This window comes from Tamandua tetradactyla, chromosome 17 (assembly GCF_023851605.1).
Source record: "Tamandua tetradactyla isolate mTamTet1 chromosome 17, mTamTet1.pri, whole genome shotgun sequence".
NCBI classification, from domain to species: Eukaryota; Metazoa; Chordata; class Mammalia; order Pilosa; family Myrmecophagidae; genus Tamandua; species Tamandua tetradactyla.
In genome coordinates this window covers 51,413,046-51,435,015 of record NC_135343.1, presented here as the reverse complement: position 1 = coordinate 51,435,015, position 21,970 = coordinate 51,413,046, and the positions used below count along the sequence as shown (strand labels likewise).

General features: G+C 35.1%; 1 protein-coding gene across 3 annotated transcripts in view; it reads left to right on the top strand.

Moving 5' to 3' along the window:
- The window catches only part of LRRTM4 (leucine rich repeat transmembrane neuronal 4), a 52,896-nt gene that overhangs the window by 5,668 nt on the left and 25,258 nt on the right, over positions 1-21,970 (top strand). The window contains exon 2 of one of the 3 annotated variants that reach the window (XM_077134697.1): positions 15,564-15,634. The exons of the other annotated variants lie outside the window; for them this stretch is intronic. The gene's annotated coding sequence lies outside the window, so the exon portion shown is untranslated. The remainder of the gene's footprint in view (positions 1-15,563; positions 15,635-21,970) is intronic. 3 annotated transcript variants of the gene reach the window in all.

Here is a 21,970-nt window from a genome sequence, read left to right as displayed (position 1 = left end):
ATGACCCACCCTTGGCAGTCATGTGTCATGTCATCATGCACCCCCACTCAACTGGTTGAAGCAGCCAAAACCCTGTGTAGATTTCAAGGGTTTGCTAAAGGTGGGAAGTGCTACAGAATTGGGGAGCCATGTTTTAAAGCCATGCAGCTTTTCTTTTTTGTACTAATACGAAGACCAACCCCCTAATTTTGTATTCTTTTGACCATTGTGGTAGAACTTGAGGAATGAGAGTTTACTAATGGTTATCAAGTGGAGTTTTATATGGAAATATCATTCACCCTCATCCTTTTGCAGAAAGAAGTAGAATGCACATGGATTTTTCTTTTAAACAAATGTGGTCATTCTTCTGATTACAGCTTTGGTGATGATGAAAGCAATAATTGTGTTTAACTTTTTCAAGTTCTTGGGACAGCCCTCATTTACTTGGTGCTTGTTAAAAGTTACCACAGATAAAGGAAATTAGTACAGAAGGTACACAGTACAGAAGGGGGAATAACAGAGGTTTTCTTAATGTAAGTGGAAACTCATTTTTTTAAATATAAAACCTCTTTTTTGTGTGTGTTGTGTGTGTAGTCATAAAAGTGATTTCTCAAGTATTCAATAAAATTGTGGAAATGGTTCCTCTCTTTAATCAAATATTTTTATATATATGGTATATCATATATTTGGTAAAATTTATGTAATTCTTATATCACAATATAGTTAAAAACTAAAATTATGCTTAACAGAGATATTGTTTCTTATTTTGCAATATCTTGAAACATGTTCATTTCAGAATTGTCATTTCAGCCATCAATTCTTTATATAATATAGGCCTTTTAGAAATATCAGTTAAGAGAGAATTCTGGGAAATTAAATAATGGTTGTGTAAGACCTTGCTTTATATACCTTTCTTAGAATTGAGGTATTTTTGTGGTAGAAATACTCTGCTGCTAATACACAAATGTCCTTTAAAAACAGATGAAGTTTTTATACTCAAGAGTCCAGTTAGTGGTTCTCAGTGAATTATTATTCTAGTTTCTGTTTTGGGAAGGGGGAGTATTATACCTTAAAGAAACATATTTGTAAAATATTAGTGATACAAATGTCTCTTTGCCTCAAGTAGAAATGCTAAAAATGATTACGAAACATTATTAAACATGATAACTTTGTCATATCATTTCCCCTTAGAGGACCTTTTTTAACTTTTAAGTTCTTCTTAAATCCCTCTGCGTTTCTTAATTTGCTCAATTATTCCGATCATTAGCAAATAAAAATAACATTGCACACGGCCCATGTTCGATTAAAAAGGAAACACAAGAAGCTAACATCCATTCTATAAATGATCATAGGGTAATGGATTCAGGTACTGTAGCAGGCTCCATCACAGAGCCAATCATCCTTTGTGTGTTGGGGTAGGAGATAAAAACAGAGACTGGACATGTAAATTTTTCACATAATGCCCCCGAAGATTCTTTTTTCATCAAAAATTGTTTGGCTTTTATCAACCATCTATTCTTTAACAAACATCATAGAGTCATATTCACATTGGCCAAAACTTACAAACGAAAATCAAATATAATTATGAATGCGTGGATTAAGGTTTTGAAAAGGTAAGCAGTCACATGTTTTATAGTACCTTCTTAGAAGATAACGGTCATGAATACTTTCAGCCTATGTATATTTCTTTCTCAGAAAAATCCTTGGGATTTCGCTTCTGATAACTGCTGGAAGTTCCTCAGAGGATGTAGCAGGCACAGAGTAGGATCTCCGCCAGGGAGTTGTGGAAGCCTAATGTGGAAATTACAGTTCCGCTGGTGACCATAGCCAACATGGGGGGGAAAAAAGTTTCATTTTGTTCTGTCTTTTTTAACAAAAGCCAAAATCATTTCTACATCTGACATGTGTCAGGTCCATCTTCAGCCACTTTATTCTCTGATTCTATAAATAAATAATGGAACATAAAATAAATCTAAGTGGTTCCCTTTTCATTTCTCCTGGGTCTAAAAGTTATGGACAAGGAGCAACTCCTGTGCTTAGTAGAGCCTTTACCAACTCCACAGCCAACAAGGTCCTCCACCTGTGTAGAGGAGCAAATCAATTTTCTACCTTTGAGTGCATATGTTTGACTGACTTTTGCTCTCCTAGGATGAGTTCTATGCAGTCACAGGTTCCAGGAACTGTTTGATGTACGTATCTTGAGTGAATAAAAGAATCTCATGCTGATGACTGTTTGAATGACAGTTTTATAAATATTTGAGAATTCAAAATTATACTAATGAATCATTAATAAATATAACTTGGTTTTTCAAAACATGTGATTAACTAAGAAATCGTAAGGACCATGGATACTGGCAACTATGTTCGGAAGAAAAGGATTTTTCTCATGGTATAGAGCCCTGCAATCTACAGTGAGCCATGTAAGCATTAGAGATAAGAGATAACTGAATGATTTTTAAAACTATTATAAAAATAATTTTAAAATAAATTTAGTTGGCAGTAGCCAGAGGAAGAATGTGGATAGTCATGTTTTTTATTACACATGGATGTAACATGCTTATATACAAATTCTCATGTGCATTTATTAAAAATCAGGAAGTGGAAGATGAAATTAAAAACTGAATAGACTTAACCTTTGTAGAGAGAGAATAGGGTCAACAAACAAAAATAAACTGTAATATTTTCTGTAGCATTTAAATATTTTACCATATGTGGGTATACTTTCTTTACCAAACAAAGAAAAAAGGCAAATTCATACCAGCACAAGATATTTGAATTGCATATTTGTTTTAGCACTTTTGTTATAATTAATAATGGTAGTAGTCAACTGCGTTAATTGCGAGCCATTTTCCATGCTGCATTTATACAGTGGTTGCAAGCTTAAAATGAATTAAAAAATATTGCACAAAAATGTAAGCCTGGCATGGAGTGGCTTTCCTCTTAGAGTCAGGGTGGGCTCACTCCAGTACGCCTTTCTTCAGACTTGAGCCAGCTGGGGTGCTCAGGGTGGGCAGATTCATTTCAAGGCATTGAGCCCTGACATGTCTTGTCTCCCTTTCCAGGGAAGATTTCAGTGTTCTTTCCAAACCCAGAGCAGCTGTAGCAGGATTAAGGTCACTCTAATTATCTTGGTTTTAAAATGCATGGAACACTGTCTTTGTAGTACATATTGATTTAATAATATAGAGGGAAGAGAAAGCAACAGGATTTCATATTTTAATTATGTCAACAAAAAGAAAAGATTAAAAGAAGGATCTGGATACTTCATGCAGGCTCAACAATTAGCTTAAAGGTCTTTCTACAATAGAAGGACAGGAAAATGTATATGTAAATGAAGGTATGTGCTGTATTGGGTGATCCTCTCATTTCTTTACACTGTATTTCTTTTTCTAAAATATTTCACAGGTAATGGAAATTAATCTGGTACTCTAGAATAAGCAGTAGAAGCTATTTGGCTTATCCTGTAGGCAAAAATGAGAGTGAGGATTTGTCTCTCCTATGCATTTTTAATGGAGTATAAATTTGCTAAAATATTTAGAAAGGCATTTTGAGATTGTATCTGAAAAATTCCAATATCGTGAATTTTATTTGCCTCAGAAATTTTACTATGCAAGGAATCACTCATGATTTCAAAGCATATACTTAAATTGAATATATTTTAATTTTTGAGTATTGTCTTAACATTTATTTAATTGCCAGAAACAAATCCCTTCCCTTCAGTGAATACCAAGTCTTATTTTTTTAATTTAAGAAAAGGTTCTGACCACTAAATTACATTTTGTTAATATCAAATTTTATTAAATTACTATTCTAAAATATATACTGCCTCTTATAAGAATTATATATGATATTTAGATTCGCACACGTATTTAAGTACTTACCCTGTTTTAAATTTCTCTTTTCAATATTTGTATTTCTGACCTTGAGTTCTTAAGATTGCTCATTTAGGGGTATATACTTACAGATCATTGTCTCAAAGAGTAAATGAATGCTTTCATTTCAAAGCCATTGCATACAGGAAACCATCTTCCTGCTCTCTTCACATGTAAACAACTTAAGTAATTATACAGCTCTGTTTCACATTAACTTTTCATCCAAACCCTTAGAAATTTTACTCTTGTTTTCTTTCACTTAGCGGTGTGGGGGACAAATTTAATATCTGCATGTTAGCATGGGATTTGCTGCTCTGTTTTGTTCTTTATGTATTTGTTCTATTTTGATCTATTTATTTTTCTAGGATTCTTGCCAGATATAAAATTTCTTTTTCACTATCAATTAGTGGCCAAATCTACCTTTGAGTTTCTTTCGAATTTTGTTGTCCCTGAAATACATAAAACCTTTAAAAGATTCAACTGTAAGAGTTCAATATTATATATTGGCTAATTTTATCAGGAGTGTTTTCATCAGTTATGCCCTTTATTTTTATTTCCTATTAAATTATGCTACTTTTCTCATAGAAGAGAGATTTCCAATATATCTATTGCCTTCTCTATCAACATTTTTCACTCACTATTATCATTTTGCTCCTTTTATTCTAGATTGTGTGAGAGTTTGTACATTCTTCAAACAGAGCTAATATGGTTTTTTATAGAGACAATTCTACTTTTCATATCCACAAATATGGATATTAAAATAGCTTTAAAAATTATAATAATCTTTTATCTTATTTAATAACCCCTTTTTGACCTTTTCTCTAATATTTTTCTGTTTCATTGTAAAATAAAAATATTGGTATCATATGAAATTAAACCCAGGAATGTTCCCAACTTAGGAAATATGGACACAAATGATTAAAACAAAATCTTGGTTTTGACCTTTACATGCCTATGCTAAATCAGAGAAGAAAAGAACCTACAGAATGTGACAATCTTAAGTAGTTTATCAGAGATGCATAAATGGAGAGAAAAATTGAGACCAGTCTTGCCATATCATCTTCAGCATTGGCCTAATGGTGGGTGTTCCACTCTGATCTTCAACTTTATGTTGTTCAAGATATCTCTGAACGTTAGGGATCCCCCACTGTAGAAATGGATATATAACATCAATAAATAGAAGAAATCTAGCTAGATTCCAGTTCCAATCCATAGGATGTGTGACCCAACTTGACCTTATACACCATCCAATTAAATCTGAAATGACTCTTCTTTCCCTTTTGTGAAGTTTTAAGGAGGAAATGATGTATATGTCCATTACCCTGATTTCCAACATTGAGAAGAGATTTGTGTAGAGCTGGACTATAATGCCTATTTCCCTAGGCTTAAGGATTATGTGTAGAACTAATATTCCCAATGTGTACTGGTATAGATAGTTGCTACTTTCCTGTCTCATACTGCCTTATGAGAGGGGTTTAATTGTGTCTCATCCTTCTTTGCCTTTTGTCTACTTTTGAGTATTGGTCTCCTGAAGCAGAAATCTAGATATGAATGTGGAAGTAGTGAGAATCTGTTCTTCAGCACCCCGGATGTTTGTGATTTTCTGAGTGCTAGAGATCCTTCGTCTCTGAGTTCAGATTAGCGTTGGAGAGTAGACACTGGATAGGGCTTGCACTTCTTTTTATTCTTGAATAAGCTGACAGCCCTGCCCTTCTTCATTGAGGGCATAATCTCTTATAATCTCTCTTTCTCCATTAGTAGTAATCATATATTTGAGGGATATTTTTTGAACTTTATCTAGATGTAGACTACCATCAAAACATGGCTGAGATGAATACACACCAATTTTAGAGCACTGGATACTTCTGGGAAGGAGGGAGGACAGTGAATGGGGAAAAGATGGAATTTCAACTTTATCTTCATAGCTTGTTGAGAAAGAGAGATTAAACAAAAAGACTACAAATACGGTCAAACGATAAATTTGCTAAATCAAAGTAGTAGGTTCCTGGTGATTTATTGCATTATTCTTTTCATTTTCCTGTACGTACAAAATATTTCATAATTGAAACAAGAAAAATATAGGGAGGAAACTATATTGAAAGCAAGTATTACAATATTATAAATGTTTCTTTCTTTTCAGAGTTTTTACAGATATTTTACTGAGGAACAGAGATAGCATACATCAAGGTCCTGACTCTGGATGCCATTTTAAAACAATATCAATGCAGAATTATCGTTGAGGCAGGAGACATTTTTGTGAATCATCTAAAGCAGTGATTGGCAAACTTTTTCTATAAATGGCCAGACAGTAAACATTTTAGGATTTGCATGTCATGATGTGTGCTGGTTTGAAGCTCTTATGTACCCCATAAAACCCATAAAACCCATGTCCTTTAATCCTCATTCAATATTGCTGGGTAGGATCTTTTTTATCGTCTCCATGGAAATATGGTCCTCCCAATTGTGGGTGGTAACTTTTAATTAGACCGTTTCCATGGAGATGCGTCTCCACCTATTCAAGATGAGGTTGCTTAATGGAGCCCTTAAAGAGGGAACAGTTTTGGAAAAAGTTTTAGAACCAATAGAGCTGAGAGAGCCCATACAGCTAGAGACTTTTGGAAATGCAGAAAAAGAACATGTCTGGGGAATCGTTATGAAACAAGAAGCCAAGAGAGAACACTAGCAGATGTCACCAGTGTCCTTCCAGCTAACAGAGGTATTCTGGCCCATCAACCTTTCATGAATCTAGATATTTCTCCTTGGGCACCTTAATTTGGACATTTTAATGGCCTTAGAACTGTAAACTTGCAACTTAATAAATTCCTCTTATGAAAAGCCATTCCATTTCTGGTATATACCATTCCGGCAGTTTTAGCAAGCTAAAATATGGTGTCTGCAGCAAATCTTCAACTCCACCATTGTTGGACAAAACCAATTATATATAGTAATCAGTGAATGAGCATGGCTGTGCTGCAATAAAACTTTACCTATGGGCACTAAATGTGAATTTCACATTTTCATGTCACAAAATTTTATTCTTCTTTTGAGTTTTTTTTGAACAATTCATAAATTCAAAAACCATTCTTAGCTTACAGGTCAGACAAAAAGCAGGTAGGAGAGTGATTCTGGCATGTGGGCTGTAGTTTGGCAAAGAAAGGAACAAGATCCTAGGATGCCATTCTCTTGATTTCCAGGAAAGATATGTAAGTCATTTTTCATAGTAGAATATTTTATGCAATTTAAATGACAGCAAATTGAGGCTAAAAATGTATCTATAATCCTTTCTCTCTCTTAAATCATTAATTATTTGTTTTCATTCACTATAGATACACTTTTAGGTAGTTATCATCACATAGTGGATACAAATTTCTTTTCTTACCTGAAATGTCTACGTTGATGCAGTGTCATTAATTGGCTAGTTCAATGCTATATCTTCTATTATTGGACTGATGTGAAACAATTCAGTTAAAGTAAACACACATGCAACAATAGTTAAATGACTTGTTCCAATTTTAGAATAGATGATGCCACCAAGAACATCTCTGATTATTTTTGGGTGTTTTTCCTTAGGATCAATTTTCACAAGAGAAATTATTAAGTCAAAGGACATAAACATTTATACATTTTTGATAAATTTTGTGAAATTGATTTCCGAAAATAGTATGCTAATTTATGTACCCCACCAGAAATAACTATTGACCACAAGCACATTAAGATTTATTATGATTTTAATACTTGTTAAATGAATTGCCATCTCATTTTTATTTTAATTTGTAACTATTTTACCATGCAAAGGTGAATATTTCCTCATTTTCAGAATTACTGACTACGTTTCTTTCATGGAAATTGCCTCTTCATATCTATTGCTAGTTTATCTATTGGAAGGTTGATACACTTTTATCAATGTTTAGAAGCTTTAAATAAAATATATTATAAGTGGTCTATCAAAATTGTTTCAAATATTTGCTGGGCCTGCTTTCTTTTTTAATTATATTTTTATCACAAAGATATTACTTTTGATTTTATGGGATCTGTCAGGTCATCCTTTCTTTATATTTACTTTCGTCTCCATACCTAATAGACTATATTCTTCCCACATCTGTTAGAATTTCTGTTTGGAACCAACTTTTTTCACACTTTGAATATTGAGTTTTCCTTTTATGTCCATTGATCCATCTGGGATTTAATGTTGCATATGATAAGAAGTATGCACATACAAAATTTTACAAGTTCAACTATTCAATGGAGAACTTGTATATAATTTTAGAATGGACATAATGTAAAGAGAAAAATTGGCAAGCCTGTCTTAAAATAAAAATAAAAACTTCCAGCAGGCTATGCTGACCTATTTAATCACAGAGGGTAGCACATTTCATGACAGTAGATGAGTCCGGCTTTCATGGTTTGGGTCCTCAGGAGGCTGCCAGCAAAGCTGTGGATGAGCAGACGGTAGGAAAGTGTGAATGGAATTAGGCCTTTACTCTTTGAAAGTAAAATTGGAGAGAGGGTGTGGCTGTAAAATCAGTATAAAACGGTGGTTCCCAAAATGTGGACCTCAAACCAACAGTGTCAGCATCACCCAGAAACATGTGAGACCTAGATGCACTGAATTAGAAAAAATAATCTGCATTTTACCACCCCACCCCACCTCACCCCACTCCACCCCAACCCTACCCTAACCCCAGGTAATTCTGAAGAACACTGAAGTTTGAGAACCACAGATAAATAAATTAGGATCTATATTTGACTCTGTAAATGAACAGTTCTTTTTTGTTGTCATTTTTAGTTTTTATGTGTTTAAAGTTATGTTCATTGATCTCAATTAATCATTAGTTTTTCACATTAATTTTCATAGAAGTCAATTTCTTTTACAAAGCCATGATGTTTCAGAAGACATTTTATTTCATTTAATGATGATCCTGTGCTTTGATGATACCTTTTAGTTTTGGAAACAATTTATAAGACATAAGCAATTTGGGATTCAGGTATTAATAAAGATACTAGGTAATCTCTCATATAAAGACATTTATCATCAATGAGACCTAAGGAGAGATTAGTTCAAATATGTTATCTTGTTTGAAATGAGGTCTGTGTACATGTCGGTATTTGTGTGCTTGCGTGTGAGGAGAGAGAGAGGAGAAAGAGTAAAAAGGAGTGGTAAAGAGGTTTTCCATATGTATTAAACCATAGCACATGTTGGCTTAAACCTGCAGAGACAGAAGAACGATTTTGTAAATAGAATAAAAACATATGCAAATTCATTCTTGGTATTCTTCTAGACCAAAAGCTGTTTAAGATAAGTTTTCAAGTTTCCCCAGAATTCCAAGGATATAAGCAAGGTATGCATGTGTATGCATAAGTATATATATATATATATTTTAAGTATGTTCTTGCAACAACATAAGCATTTGCCTCAGTTTTCTAAATATACTAAATTTGTCATAATGCTTAAATGAGGTAAAGCATATATATTTAATTAAGGCATGTCCCTAAATGGGAAAGATACTCCTAAAAATTAGCTAGCACTTTGAGGAGCATTTTAGTTGCTATACTTATCTCTTCTAAAGTCATTTTGAAGAGGAATGCACTAGTAAAGAGCATAGGATTGTACAACATAAACAGTGAACCCTAATGTAAACTATGGGCTATAGCTTACAGTATAGTATAATCTTATTCTCTTAGAAATTTTGTTTAATTTCAATAAGAAATTTTGATTTGAAGAATACTTTTGGTGGTGTTGCAAAAACCTTATCTAAATAACTCCAATAGAAAATTGAAAATCATAGATTTAGTAATCTAAAACTCTAGGAGAGAAAGAAATGATTGCTATGGAGAACCAAGATAAAATAAATTTAGTACATTCTTTTCCATCATCTAAGGTATAATTGAGCAGAGCTTAAAATGAATAATTTGCTCTTCTAATGTCAGAGTTCTAGGTCAGCTTCTGGAGAGTGCTAGAAAAAAATTCAAATTTTATGCACATTATTTTGCAAGAAACTGTATTGACTATATGCTATGCATTTTGCATTTTTTATTTTACTTTCTTTATTAGGGAACGTACAGATTTCCAGAAAGACCATGCCCAAAGTACCAAGTTCCCATATACCCGTCCCCATTTTTAGCATTTTGCATTAGTGGTAACTTGATTATAAATGATAAGAGATTATGATTATAATGCAATATTAGCTATAATCCATAGTTTACACTTGGGCTCACTGTTTATATTGTATAGTCCTTTGGTTGTTCCTTTTTAAATTTTTGTTCTGTCAGCATATATGCTGCTTAAATTTCCCCTTTTAAATACTTTCAGATATATAATTCAGTAGAGTTAATTATATTCACAATGTTGTGTTATCATCACCAATATAATTACTCTATCTTTTCCATCACCCCAGATAGAAACTTTTCTCTCCGCCTTCCCTACCCCAAGCCTGGCCCCGGCTAATCTGCATACTAGTTTCTGACTCTATGAATTAACTTATTCTAATTGTTCCATGTCAGTGAGATTATATGATATTTGTCGTTTTGTGTTTGCTTCTTTCACTCAACATGATGTCTTCAAGGTTCATATGCTGTGCTTTTGACCAAAATCTTTATAAATTTCAGAAATCGTACTGAGATCTGATAGATTTGGCAATGCGTTGACATATAGAAAAAGTTCTCAGATCCTCTGGGATAAGGTTTAATATGAAGATTTCAGGTTCACAACCAAGAAAATTTAATTCAGAAGGACCCTGTTAGTGATTCATATTCTAAATATTATGATCTGGACCAGAACCATACATTGAACAACAACAATTTCAGAATTAAATTATTTTCTTTAAAAGCTGGTTTCACCATAAAGGGGATTATCTTTGGAACTAGAGAGTTATGCATTTGAATGCTGAATATGTCTTTTCTTGGATGGCTAACCTGCAGTCTGTTCAACCTACCATTTCCTCATTATTTTTCTCAAGTATAAATTAATCACAAGATTATAATGAGAAGCAAAAAAGAGGTGGGTAGTTGGATGATACATAGTAACTGTACAACACAATTCTGTATATATTACGTATGTGTGATCATTTTAGATTCATAACCCTTTCTCTTTCCACCTCCACTCCTGTCCAAGAGTCAGTAAAATCCTCCAAAGATGAAACACATAATCCTGTTCATAGGGTCGAAGTACAGCTTATTTGTTAAGGGAATATTGACCATCACTGGGGAAGCTGATGCCATAGAAAATGGAAGCTATTCTTATTTCTGCTACTGATTCTTGACTAAGCCAAGCATTTAGCAGGCTTCATCTCATCTGGTTCTCACAGTAACCTTGTGATTGTTTGCACTGTTAGGTACCCCAGAAAAGCCATGTTCTTTCAATCCTATTCCACTTTTGTGGGGGCAGAACTATTGTTTGGGTAGGACTTTTTTTTATGCTGTATAAAAAAATGTGAGGGTCACATTTCATTCTTATTCCATGTGACTCTTCTGTTATTGCAGCACTATTTGTTGATTTTTTTTTTTTTTGGTGGTGGAAGGGAGTGTACAGACCGAGACTCAAACCCAGGTCTCCCGCCTGACAGGCAAGAATTGTGGCACTGAACTATCCTTGCACCCCCTGTGGAACCTTTTGATAAGGTTGTTTCCATGGAGATGCGATCCATCAAATTGTGCGTGAGATCTTTTGATTAGATGAAGATGTGACCCCGCCCATTCAAGGTGGGTCTTAATTCGTTCACTGGAGTCCTTAAAAGAGCCGACCTAGCGAGCAGAGAGACAAAATTAGACACAGACATTTGGAGATCCTTGGAGAGGTGACATAGAAAGCCAATGGGATAAGAAGCTGAAAGCTAAGCAACCCCGGAGCCTCGGACCAAGAGATGCCAGCCACGTGCATTCCCACCTGATAGAGAAACCCTGGATGTGATCAGCCTTTCCTGAATGAAGGTATACTTTTGTTGATGCCTTAAATAAGACATTTTATGGTTTTAGAACTAAGTTGTAATTTAATAAATCACCGTTGTAAAAGCCAATCCATTTCTGGTATATCGCATTTCAGCAAATTTAGTATGCCAAAACAGTTTGGAACTCTTATTTAACCAGTGTGACCAATGACAAATTGAGACAGAGCTAAAATTGCAGAATTTAGGAAGGGGCTGAGCAGAGTAGTATGCAGTACAGCTTGCTGGTTCCCAAAAAGAAAGTAAATTGAGACACAAAATAGTGCAAACAAACCTTCAATAAATTAAAACAAGTAAACAGAAGAAAATATCAAGTTAATTTTTCCACAAATAAAGAAGAAATTTTGAATACATATGAAATATTCAAGGAAAGAGAGCTTAAAGATGGCTCTAAGGAGTTTATTTACCCATAGAATAAATTCTATATGGAGAAAATGTATGAGAAATAAGATATTCAAAGAAATAATGTGATGTTAGGACTGCATTTTCAGAAAAAGAAGAGCTCTCAGAAAATCAGATTAAAGTAATGAAAAGAGGCACAAATTGAAACTAATCTATTAATTAGTTTTAAAAGGTAACTTGCAAGGAAAATATAGAAAAGTTTTTTAATTATATCTTTCCCAAATACATCATTAGGAGACAATCACTGCAAACATTTTGGCATATATTCCTACAAACTTGTTTCTATATTACACATATGTACAAAGGTTTGTATAATTGAGGGGCAGACCATACCATTTTATAATCTGCTTTTAAAATTTCATCTATAATATGGGATGAAATTTAATTTCTATATCAATCACTATCCAATGTGCACATTGATATGAAATGCTAAGTACTGTTTTCTTGTGTGTATACATAATATATTTTACCAATCTTCTATTGAAAACCATAATATATCCTGAATTATTAATAAAACTGCAAAAACCAGAGAGTCTACATAATTTCATTGTATTTGTCTGATTACTTACGTGGAACAAATTCTTAGAAATGGTATTGCTGGGTCAATGAGAATGCATGTTTAATACCTATTTCCAAATTCCCTCAAGAATAATTATGCTACTGGAATTTAAGTCTTAATTTTTCTAAATTCTTGTTATCACTGGGTATTAGTTATCAAATCTTTTCATCTTGGCAGGGATGGTTTTGTTCTTTTCCTTTTTTCCACTGGTATGTGTATAACTAAAAATATATACATAAACTAATCAATACTATCAAGTTGTAAAAGTTTCTATATGTTAAGGATATGAAATGTGTGTGTAAAATATTTTTTGTAAGAAATTTTCATGAGACATCATGGTAGAATGCAAAAATCACTTGAGCATCGCAGTAGAAAACGCATCCTACCTAAAAAGGGTGACAAAAAAACCTGATTGGATTAAAATATCTCTTCATTTAGGAAAGCAGTGAAAGGCAGTTGCAAAATTTGATGTTTAATGATTGTGGCTGAATACATTTAAACCAGCTAAGCCATCAGTCTTTTACTGGAGCTTCACAGAGAGATTCTCTGATATGCAAGTATTCATCTAGTATGCCACCCACATACCAATTTTAGAAAGTATTCCATTGGATTGCAAAATTAAAAAAACATTAAAAAGGTTAAGGTAGTGATGGAAAAGAAAGGACAACAGCATTTGTGCTACCAAAGCATGAGGTTATCTAATTGCAAATCAGGGAGAAGAAGATAATTAAAAATCTTTTTAAGAGATGAGATAGTTTAAAATATATAAAATACATATATTTTATAATAAATTTGAATCTAAAATATATCAGATTATCATGATAAATATTTAGAATTATGTATTCAAGTATAGTTTACACACAAATTCTCATGATTTCAAAAATGATTGTCTAAAAAAAAATGCACAAGTTCCAAATCATTTAAGTCCTAGTAAAGAAGATTTGAAAGATGTGCTAGAAAATAATTATGAGCACAGAAAACATAAAAGAAGATTATCAAAGTTGGAACAAGCCACATTTCATTTAATGCCTAGAAAATCCATTTTATGCAGACGATAAATAACAGATCATAGATTCTTAGTCTGGGGGAAATACTGTCTATAGAGAACATTTTTTAAAGGAAGAAGATAAACAGTATTGATATGGTTCAAAAATGGATTTCAAGATAGAAAAACATTAAACAAGACAGTAAATCTCATTTTGCAATGCCCTCTAGCCAAAGACTACCAGGAAGGCATCTGTGGTTGAAATGGAGGAGTTTATTACTCCTTGTAATTAGGTAAATTGCATGCTAATGGGAACTATGGCTTGCTCTCTAGGGGTACATTAGAAAGGATTATCAAATTGAAAGTGCTAAGTGATTTGGGGGAGAGTAAAGGGAAGCAGGGCTTTCCTCTGGATTGGATACTGTCTGGAAGCTCAGGGAATTCTATGATTGTGTATATTAAATCTTATCTAGAAACTGAGATACATGGAGCAAGGTCGATGCTGCAATTGATTGGCAAAGAAGCAGCTGTCACTCATGTTAGCCAGGATATGTTTGGTCGTTGTTGTGGTTTGGACAGTGTTTTTGTTTCTGTTTTTGTTTTTAATTAGGGTGTGATTATGTAGTGTTTAATCATAGGATGATTTTAGGTCCTACAATAGGTATTGTGTTCATCTCTAGGGGAAATATCATAAGAAATATATATTTATATTTGTTTTCAAGTTGCCAATATGAAATATGCATTACTTGATACACAAAGTTAAATATAATAAAGATAAATTAAAAGAAGCAAGGTTAATATACAATGCAAAAGACATTTTAAATAGATGTCTTGATGCATCAGTTTTCTGTGAGGCTGTTTATATGCAAAGCAAAAATGACGGTGTATGGAAGTGCAACGTCAGCTCCTAGGGTCGGGAGCTGCTTTTCTTCCACTCAGTGTGTATGGAACATTGTATCATCTAAGATCAACTTTTATGCGTTATTAGCTTGAGTGTGCTATTGAAACAAATGAAAAATAAGCACATTAGAAATATTAGGAGACATTAAAGTAAAGAAAAATAAAAGTGAAAGACCTTTAAACTTGCACTATCATTTTTGACAGCTAAACTAAAGGAATAATTAACAAAGCTTTAAAGAAATATTAAATGCTGTCGTGTGTGTGTGTGTGTGTGTGTGTGTGACAAAAGACAAAGTATTCTAAAATGTTAATGTGATATTGATAAACAGTGCTGTATATTAAATTGCAAAGAAGCCTCTAACATCTTTACAAGAGTTAAACATGGGAAGGACATAATTTAATGAGGCTATTGTTTCATTAAAAACAATATGAAATCACTTAGAGAAATATTAATATTTCACAAATAATGCTTGAGGCAAAGAAAAAATGAAAACGATATTTACATATTAACTGCAAATGAAAACAGCAAGTAATGTAGTTCATTAAAACATCGGGGCTTTGGTAAGCATATAACCTTAGGAGAATTGATTCCTTCAAATTTTTATCTTTTAAATATGGAAAAAACATTTACCTCAGGACTGAGGATAAGCAACAAAAAGAGATGAATACTAATAATGTCAGGGAGAATGATTTATTAAAAAAAAAATAACCAGAAAATTGATCAGTAAATTTAAGCAAGTTCTATTTGAAAAGGCCAATAAACACCTCTGGTTCATTTAATTAATAAATAAAATTAATGCACTAATAATGTCATAAATAGAAAACTTATATGTCCATAAGCATAACTGGCAAAATAAAGATTTATAGATATTTGTCAAGATTTTATAAAACTGTTTTTTATAATTAAAAGCACAATTTCTTTTCAGAATCTTCAAAACTTAGAAAATGAGGAATAACAGATAAGAAAACCTAACAAATACAAAAGAGAAAATTATAGGTAAGAAATCATTGATAAAATATACCAGCAAATTCGTTCAATTAATATAGTAATAGAAAAAATGCAACGTTCAAATGTAGTACTTATTCCACTAGTACAAGATATCTTTATAGTTCATAGATCTCTATTGAAAAGATAATAAAATTCAACACTAATTCCTGGTAATTTCCTAGCAAATTATAAATAGTATAATCATGATAAATAAAAGCTAAAAGATCCTATTAAACCATGTCATACTTCCTGCAGAGGCATTAAATGCATTCTTTGAATATTCATTTTCATAATTGTTTATCATTATTCTGCAATTTCTGATCACTAAAATGAGAAAAATGAGAAATAAGAGTTAGAGATATTGAAGAGCAAAGATATTGGTACATTCTGGTAAAAGTACATTGTTTTATTTTGCTATTGGCATGATTTTAAATGTATGTGCATGTGCATTTCTTGTTAAAATATGCTATTTAAAAATTTTGCATTTTAGCATTTTTGTAAATTATATAGTTATGTGTACCTGCACTTGTTTAATCATAGGATGATTTTAGGTCCTACAATAGATATTAATTGTGCTTGTCTCTAGGGGAAATATCATAAGAGATAAATATTTATACTTACTTTAAAGTTGCCCAAATTAAATATGCATTACTTGATATGCAAAGTTAAATATAATAAAGATAAATTTTAAAAAAGCAATGTTAATATATAATGCAAAGCCGATTGCTACCCCATGGGGGGAAACGGTGTGTCTGACTTAATATATGATGTTGACAAAATAAGGTGAGCTTTTAAAATAGAGCATTGCATTTCACAAGTGCAGATACTGCAGTCAATAGCAAAGATCAATTTTGGAACATTTAACTTCCTGGTTTCCATGAAGAATCATGGAACTACATGACGGGATTAGCTATTCCAGCACATTTGGAAGCCTTTTATAATCTCTCTGAATTTTGTTGCTTTTCGAGCTTTCTTTCAGTCCATTTCCTCTTACTCTGATATCTTCTGAATAATTTAAATCTGAAAGATGCCCCATAGATAAGAATTTTTGAGAGACAAATCTATTTACAGGCCTTGATCCAAAGTGTTAATAACATTTTCCCCAACCTGTTTTTCCAAACAACAGTCACGTATATTAGCGATCAAGCATTTTCTGAAAAGAAAATTGTTCCACCAAATCCTTTAGTCAAAGCTTTCTTCTCAGTAAATTATAGTAATAGTTTATACTTTTAATTTAATGTATTTCACAGAGAGCAAATAGATTTTAAGCCAAGCTGCTTCATTATTTTTTCAGGCACTTAAAACACATAGTACCTGACATATACTAAACATTCAGTGAATTTCAGCTATTATACATTTTGTTATTATTTCAATAATTGCTCTAATTTATTTTTCTTCCCTGAGATACACACAAGGAAATATATACAACAATTTGCAGCATTTAAAATGATTTTAAAGGTAGAAACGAAACGACACTACAATTTTCTGTTTTGAATTTAGAATATTACTGTCATTCAAGAGTTATATCATAAAAATATTGTCAGGAATAGAAAAGGTAAAATAATGTTATAAGGTATGTAAACCAAAGTTTCACAAGACCAAATGGGTATAAAATATTGTCTTCTTTTAAAATTATGCAGAAATAAATTTTTGTGACTGTTAGATAATACCTTACATTCTGTTTGACATAGCAAAAAAATCAAATATTATGTTTGATTATATTATGGTTTTCATGACAAAAGTACAAACTGCTAAGAATAAACAACTGAATCATGTTAATTGTTGATGGAGAAATCATCAATATTATCAAATCCATTCACACTGGCATTTCTCGTTAAGCAGATATTTTCTCCTGTGGATGAGAAATGCTAACATGCTGGCAGCTCTCATATTAATATCTTCAGATCCAACACTCCTCAAAGCTGAAAATATCTATTTATTTGAAATTTTCATTAGGTAACTTCCCAAACCTTTCCCAACTCAAAACTTGATTCTCCAACAGCGTTTTAGAAAATCTTCCCCATCTCGGACAGTATGGCAACCATGGACCCAGTCGTTTAAATCAGGAAGTATATATAGCCCCATTCCCTCTGCAGCCCGTCAGTGAATTCTTATTCCTCTCTGGAATCCATCCACCTTCCCCAGATCCCCTGCCATCATCTTAGCACAGCCTATTTTGCTTTGATTGTCTGCCCCCTCTGTTTTCCATTCTTAAATCTGTGAGGTACACAAAAGTTAGGGTGATCATATTAAAACTGAAATCTTATAAAAACCTTTCATTCCTAAATTCCCTTTCTCCTTTCCATTGCGTTCCATGTGAAATCTAATCTCCTGCGTATTGCATAATGCATATATGAAGGAGGCCCCGGCTACTTCTCAAATCTCTTATTTTCCTCTCTTGTTCTACAGGCTCCAATCTTACTGAAATCTCAGGTCCTTAAGCACATTAGGCTGATTTCTGAATAATGTAACTTTCCCCTCCTCTTCTCAACTCTCAGAAAAGTAAATGAATATTCACATGAGAAAGAAAGTGGATATGGATGAGCTCAGATTTCTGGAAAACATAATATAAAGAGCACTACCTGGTGGTGGGGGGGGGGTTTGAAGGCAAAAGAAATTGGGGAAAACTAACCAGTGGAATAAATAAAACCAGAAGGAGCCCAAAGGTGGGAAGACTATGCCTATCATTCAATTTTATAATAAGAAATTTGTACTGGGCATAGTACAAAGGGTGTTGGTATTATTTTTCTCCTCCCCTCCCCTCCTCTATCCTTTCCTTCTCCCCCTCTCCCTCCTTCTCTTCTTCTTTCTCCTCTTCTCTTTTTCTTTTACTCTTTTCTCATTCTTACTTCCCCACCTGCTTTTTTTTTTAACTTTAAGTTAAATTCACCCAAGTATAACTGAATATTTTCAGGCAATGGCCACAGGTTCTACTGAGATTCCACAAAGCAATAAACTTTCTTGGTGGTCACTGCCTCCAAAGCATGAAAATGGACCTTTCCCTAATTTTCAACCATGATAGCAGAAATTCATTCTTACATTAAACCAAAGCCTTGTATAAAACAAAAGGGAACTGCCTCAGACTTAGTGACTCCACGTGTGGTCTCCATCCTCTCCTTATTCCACAGAAGCTGCCACTTTCAGAGACCAGGTTACCTCCTCCCTTTAGGAACTCTCAGTCAATCATTCTTCAAGTCCAGTCACCTACTGCCTAAGGACCTTTCCTTTCCAACCCAGTATCTGGAGCTCTTTATCATGTCGATTATTTCAGGGAGACTGATGACCTTATACCTGGCGCAATAGGTCAAATTCAACAATCCCCACCAGTTCAAATCAAACTGTGAGTTATTCAGACTGCAATAACACAAGTGAGGCTTCAGCAAAATTGTCCAGTTTGATCATTGCCTTTCCCAATCTCTTCCCCTTTAACGTTTCTCTGTCAGTGTGAATGCAAGATACCCTTCCTGGGCTCTGCTTAAGATCTTCTGTATTTTAACTATCTACAAACCGATGTTCCTAAAGCAAGGAATAAGCTTCAGAAGAAGTGCAATCTAAGTCCAACATTCATGAAAGAAACATTATATACCTACATTAACATATCTAACAACCAATTTTTTTTTCATTTTGATGCACAGTTAACTTCTGCCTTGTGTTCAAAATCAGAAAGACAGTTTCTGCTTTATTATTGCCTAGCCAAAGTTTCATTCTGTTGATTTTCCCAAAACGTTTTATTTCTGCTTCCCCTGCTGTAGCCATAACTTTCCAAATGAAGCACCTGCTGCTGCCTCACCGAGAGACCCTATCACCTATGCAGGAGTTTCTCAGTTTCCAAGAGAACTTGCTTTTACTTTTACATTCAAGCCTAGATCTAAACTTATTCTAGGAATAAAAGCCACTGGGCAGTGGGGGGAGTTTTATCAAGGAATTATTTTCTTTTTTTAAGAAATCTTGTTAATATCATATATTTATTAGTACTCCTGCTGCCAATCTCCCCTTGAATATGTCTGTTTAGGTAGCCTTAGTGTTAGCTTCATGTAGTGAACTAATGTTACGTTAAGGTATTTGTCAGTGCCCCACAGACAGAAAATCCGCTGGCAGTGTTTGCATATTCCCTCTGAATGACTTCATGTGGTTGTCCTAATCTATTGGTTTTGAAAAAGAAAGCAATTCTATTTATAGACTCTAAGGCATTACCTTAAGAGAACAGTGTGTCGGTTTGAAATTGTTGCATGCCCCAGAAAAGCCGGGTTCTTTCAGATTCATTATTTTTGGGTGGGATCTTTTTTTTTTTTTTTTTTTTAGCTCAGATGCAGCTTCATTCAGTGTTTTAACATGATTACTTTACAATTAGGTATTATTGTGCTGTCCATTTTTGAGTTTTTGTATCTAGTCCTGTTGCACAGTCTGTATCTCTTCAGCTCCAATTACCCATTATCTTACCCTGTTTCTACCTCCTGCTGGACTCTGTTACCAATGACATATTCCAAGTTTATTCTCGAATGTCCGTTCACATCAGTGGGACCATACAGTATTTGTCCTTTAGTTTTTGGCTAGACTCACTCAGCATAATGTTCTCTAGGTCCATCCATGTTATTACATGCTTCATAAGTTTATCCTGTCTTAAAGCTGCATTTGGAAATGACATGTTGTCCGGCGCCGTCTCGCTCAGCTTCTGATCCCCGGCCGGCGGAGGGAACAGGAGGGAGAGAGAGACAGACGCAGACAAACCGACTCAAGTGACAGACACGGGTTCGAGACACGCTGCAGTTGTGAGCACAGACCTTTACTGGAGCTAAGCTTGCAAGCTCTGTTACAAATTCCGCGCGGGACAGAATACCCCGCGGGGGAACAACCTCTATGCGGCCGTCAGGTACGGCTCCCTATGGGTCGTCTCCTCCCACCCTGTCCGGGTAACCTCTTATATACTGTGCCCAAACCCAATAGGTTAGTGCCACGTATACAGAGGTGATTGGAAGATAGGGTTGGTGGGCGCGTGCGTCATACGCGGAAACAGGATGCGGGCGCCATCTTGACTCACTCGATGGGCGGGGGGGAACTCTAGAGCAGGCCGCAGCGTGTCCACTAGGCCAGACCCGGGAGGCGGCTCTCCACATCTCCCCTTTTTTTATTTATTTTGACCCAGTGTCTCCATTGATGAGTGTGCTCCCATGGGCCTGAGTGGCCCACTACATGTTTTGGTGCTTTGGGGAGTCTGGACTAGGCTTGCTAGGCACCAACCAGAATGCCACCTCATATAGAGACCGGAGAGCCCGTGAGCTGGAAACCACGTGACTCTCCCTGCAGTGCTTCGCCTCGCAACTGGGTTATGAGGGGGGGCAGGAGAGCGGCAACCAGAATCGAGAGTGTCGCTAGGTGTCTCTGTGCAATGGCTGGAGTCTAGTCTGGCCAGGACTGCGACTTCGCCTAAGAGATCAGCCTACGACCAAAATTATGACTGCTGGTGCCGCCTTTTATACCCGGGACACAGCCATGGGCCTTGCAGCGGGTCTTGCTTTCGAGCGTCCCGCCCTGAGTGGCCGGGATGGGTCATACGGTGAAATGGGGGACTGGGCAGCAGGGCGGTCGTTGTCAGGAGCACCAGGGGCGAGTGACATAGCCAACATGGTAGTAACACGCAATTGCTGCTGTGTCTGGAACAAGCGTTCTAACAAGCATTTAACAGTGACTAATCCCACTAATAGTCCCACCGCTACGAGAATCCAAGTAGTCAAATTGGGCCAAGAGAACCAAGAGGTGACTCGGTTCCACAGACTTTGTACAGTCTCGCCCAGTTTGGAAAGGTCGAAGGCAACGGGGGTTAACTTGATCTTCCCAAGCACTTTAAGGTCTGATTCCACCTGTTGGGAGAGCGGGGGGTATTAAAACTGGTCCCCCCTTCTAAACAGTCGAAGGGTGACCGGCGTTTTCGTTGCCATCTCGTCAGTCGCCGCCGTCATCAGCAGAGTTGGAGGCCTGATCTGATGGTTCAGGTTGAAGGCTTGTTGGTTTTTTGGGCAACAGCTCCGTGGCCTCCTCGGGCGATGTCACGGTTCTCACCAGTCTTTCCGGAACCCACACTGGTTGACGTCCTGGCTCCTGGGGAAAAACACAAACAGAGCCTCTGGCCCAGCTGAGCACGGGGTCAGGGCCTTGCCACTGTCCCGACAGGACATCCTTCCATCGGACTAGACCTCTATGTGGAGGACTCGGAGTGGTGTGTTGAAGGGCAGGTGTCATTCCCTGTGAATTTTCATTTAAAAAATTGTACGTAAACAAGGCTATAGACAGTTGAGCCTTTGGGGACAGGCCGTGACCTATTCCCCCTTTCTGTTTCTTTAGTAAGTC